Genomic DNA, 4,382 nt, shown 5'->3' with positions numbered 1-4,382 from the left:
TCATCTTGTTCTCTGTATTTAAGAGTCTGTTTTTCTGTTTGTTTCTCTCTTTCCTTTATTTTTAACTTTTTTGTTTCTTAAATTCCATGAAATCATATGGTATTTGTCTCTCTGTAACTTATTTCACTTAGCATTATACCCTCTATCCACATTGTGGCAAATGGCAATTTATCATTCTTTTTTTATGGCTAAATAATATTCCAGTACCTAATTTATCTATCTTCTTTATCCAGTCACCTATGGAGGGCACTTGGGTTGCTTCCATATTTTGACTATTATAAATAATGCTATAATAGACATAGGGGTACACATATCTTTTTGAATTCACATTTTCATTTTCTTTGGGTAAATACCAGTAGTGGAATTACTGGATCATGTTAACTCTATTTTTAATTTTTTGAGAAACTTCCAGACTGTTTTCCACAATGGCTACACCAATTTGTATTCCCATTCATTGCATCAACAGTGCATGAGAGTTCCTTTTTCCCTGTTGATTAGTGAGATCTTTTCATGTGTCTGTTGACTATATGAATGTCCTCTTTGGAAAAAAATGTGTATTCAGGTCCTCTGCCCATTTTCAATCAGATTATTTGGACTTTTGGTGTTGAGTTATATAAGTTCTTTATATATTGTGGTTACTAACCCCTTATCAGGTATAATATTTACAAATATGTCCTCCCATTTAGTAGGTTGCCTTGTTTTGTTGATGACCTCCTTCTCTGTGCACATGCAAAAGAATAAAACTGGATCACTCGTTTATACCATACACAAAAATAAACTCTAAGTAGATTAAAGACATGAATGTGAAACCTAAAATCATAAAACTCTTAGAAGAAAGCATAAACAGTAATTTCTTTGACACCACTTGTGGAAGCATCTTTCTAGATATGTCTCCTCAGCAAGGGAAACGAAAGCAAATTACCCTGTTGGGATTACACCAAAATGAAATATTCACAACATGTTATTATATTTTTATATTAAAAAAGTGGTTACCCTAGGGTATGCAACAGACATTTACAACTACTTCAAGTCCACTTTTAAATAACACTATTCTACTCCACAGCTAGTGCAAGTACCTTGTAACTGAGTATTCTCTATTCTTGTATCCAAATTTTATAGTGTTGCTGTCATTCATTTCACATATCCATAAGCTATAATCATCAAATACATTATTTCTATATATTGAATTATTATTACATTCAAAATAAGAAAAAGAAAAGCTTTTTATTTGCCTTCATTTATTCCTTCTTCAACATTGTTCCTTTATTTATGTTTATCCAAGTTTCTGACTTATAGTTTTCTTTCTCTCTGAAGAATTTCTAATGTTTTCTGCGAGGCAATTTTACTAGTGACAAGTTCACTCAGTTTTGTTTGTCTGAGAAAGTCATTATTTCACCTTCACTTCTGAAGGATAATTTGGTAGATTCAGAATACTAGGTTGGTGACTTTTTTATTTATTAACATTTTATATTTAATACTTGAAATATTTCACCCCATTTTGTTTCCTTGCATAGTTTCTGAATTCCAATGTGATTCTTATTTTTTAAATTTATTTTATTTATTTTAAGGTAGGGGGAGAGGAGCAGAGCAGGAGAGGGAGAACATCCCAAGCAGGCTCTGTGCTGTCAGCATGGAAACCCCATGCAGGGCTCAATCTCATTAGTTCATAAGATCGTAGTTGGAGCCGAAATTCAAGAGTCAGACAGTTAACCAACTGAACCACCCAGGCATTCCACGATGGAATTCTTTCCCTCTTCTATAGTTAAAGTTTACCCTTACCCACTGTCCCCCTACCACATCTTTCAAGACTTTCTCTTTGGCTTTGATTTTCTGCAATTTAAACTATGATATAGCTAGGTTTAGTTGTTTTTTGTTTGTTTGTTTGTTTGGCATTTATCCTGTGTATTCTGAGTTTCCTGGATCTGTAGTTAAAGTCTCTTACTAATTTTTCAAATTCTCAAACATTATTATTTCAAGTATTTCTTCTATTTCTTTTTCTCTTTTTGATATTCTCTGTCTTTCTGGTATAGTTAAACCTTTCATAATTGCCCACAGTTCACGGATATTCTGTTTATTTTTTTTTTCCTTTGAGGTTTCATTTGGGAAGATTCTGTTGATATATCTGTGGCAAGCTCAGTGATTCTTTCTTAGCTGTGCCCAGTCTACTGATGAACCATCAAAGAATGTTTTTGAATTTTAACATCTTTTTTTTTTTTTAGTTTGGATACTATTAGTTTATTATGAAAGAGAGACATGGAAATTATTGACATGATGAAAGATTTCACAACTTCACTGGAACAGGCAGCTTCACTCGATACCATTTCAATAATGATTTATTTCAGTCTACATACTTCCTGAGAATGTCACCATCTCTAAATAAGAATTCTTGTCACCTAGAACTACTTTGGTGCCTCCATATTCTGGGAGAAGAATTTTATCTCCAACTTTCATGCTAACTGGTTAACTCTCTCCACCCTTTCCTTTATTTTAAAATTTTTTTCCACCCTTTCCTTTAGAGCCCAATCCAACAGCTTCTTCTGTTGCTTGCAATACCTTTCCTTGAGATTCTTCTGGAAGCATGATGCCTCCTTTGGTTACAGTTTTGGCTGCACTCCTTTTAACTAAAATTCAGGCAAAGAGGGAAAGAAACTTTCTACATGCCAGTCTTACCATCACTCCAACTTGCTGCCATTGGTACTTTGTTCCTGAGCTCCCGCACCCACCTGCAAGAAAACCCTCAGTCTGATCCTCAGGGGCACTTCCTTTGTATTCTTTCTTAGAATTCCCATCCCTTTGTTTTTATTTCTTATCTGTTTTTGCATGTCACCCATTTTTTCCATTAGAATTCTTAGCATTATTAAACATAGATATTTTAAATTTCTGATCTGGTTATCCCAACATCCTTGCCATAGATGAGTCTGGTTCTGATAGCTACATTGTCGCTTCAGAGTGTGTGTTTTGCTTTTTTACCATGCCTTATATCTTTTTGTTGAAAGCCAGACATGATACATTGGGAGTAAAGAACTAAGGTAAATACGCCTAATGTGTGATGTTTTGTGTTTTTCTGGCGAGGAGTTAGGCTATGTTTGCTGGTTGCTGTAGCTAGAGTGTCAGAAGCTACAATTTTCTCTAGTATTCTTTTTTGTCTCCACTGTTGTCTTTTGGCTTTCCTATAGAGTCCTAAAATAGGGCCTGAGGGTAATTTTAGCTATAATCTCCTATTAGTAAATACGAGCCTTATTGATGCAAAGAACAAGTGTGGGGGAAGCATCCTACACTCTGATGATTAGGTCTTAGTGTTCTAGTGAGCTTGAGTTGAAAATCTTTCTTCTTTGGGGCACCTGGGTGGCTCAGTCGGTTAAGCGGCAGACTTCGGCTCAGGTCATGATCTCGTGGTCCGTGAGTTCGAGCCCCACGTCGGGCTCTGTGCTGACAGCTCGGAGCCTGGAGCCTGTTTCCGATTCTGTGTCTCCCTCTCTCTGACCCTCCCCCATTCATGCTCTGTCTCTCTCTGTCTCAAAAATAAATAAACGTTAAAAAATTTAAAAAAAAAGAAAATCTTTCTTCTTTCACATTAAAGCTAGAGTAGGCTGGAATTCTCTTTCCTCCAGGTTGGTTAGGCACTGGTTAAACCTTGGTAAGGTTGTGGTAAAATAGTTTCTCTTGAGTACAGGCCTAATTAATGAAAACAGAAAGCTCTAGCCTTATTTTGAAATGGTTACTTTCCCCCCCTCTCCTTGCTTTAAGTGCAAAGGGATTTTCTCAGATCTTCACAGTGAGAAACAGGTAGGATGCCTGGAAGTAAAACTTAGGAAACTGTAGAGGACCACAAATGAAGCTCCTTTGGATCTAATCCACAGTAAGCCTCCAGCAATTTGTCAATTACAGTGTAATGTGTTTCTGCTGATACTACCTTCAGCTTTAGGCTTCTGATCCCAGGCTCTTTTTCCTCCCAATAAGCTGTGATTCTGTGCATCTGTCTCTCTGGTGTCCAGGACATTTACCCTACGAGCTCAATTCTCTCATCTAAGAAGAGTTGTTGATTTTCAGTTTGTTCACATTTGTTCTTGTTGTGAGGATGGGAGTAATGACTTCCTTTTTTTTTTTTTTTTTTTTTTTTGAGAGAGAGAGCCAGAGCAGCAGAAAGGCATAGAGACAGTGGGGGAGAGAGAGAGAGAGAGAGAGAGAGAGAGAGAGAGAGAGAGAGAATATCCCAAGCAGGCTCTGCACTCTTGGCACAGAGCCCGATGTGGGACTGGAACTCATGAACCGTGAGATCATGACCTGAGCTGAAACCAAGAAGCAGATGCTCAACCAACTGAGCCACCCAGTAGAGAGCAATGACTTCTAAGTTCTGTCCACAGAACTTCAGGAATTGCATC

At 36.9% G+C, this 4,382-nt stretch overlaps 1 pseudogene; it reads right to left on the bottom strand.

Moving 5' to 3' along the window:
* Positions 1-2,338: 2,338 nt before the first annotated feature.
* Positions 2,339-2,673, bottom strand: LOC121037071 (10 kDa heat shock protein, mitochondrial-like; annotated as a pseudogene).
* Positions 2,674-4,382: the final 1,709 nt, after the last annotated feature.

The sequence above is a fragment of the Herpailurus yagouaroundi genome, unplaced genomic scaffold (assembly GCF_014898765.1).
Source record: "Herpailurus yagouaroundi ecotype Mexico unplaced genomic scaffold, PumYag 28, whole genome shotgun sequence".
Taxonomy (NCBI): Eukaryota; Metazoa; Chordata; class Mammalia; order Carnivora; family Felidae; genus Herpailurus; species Herpailurus yagouaroundi.
The sequence above is the reverse complement of the archived record's forward strand: the minus strand, read 5'-3'. Positions and strand labels throughout refer to the sequence as shown.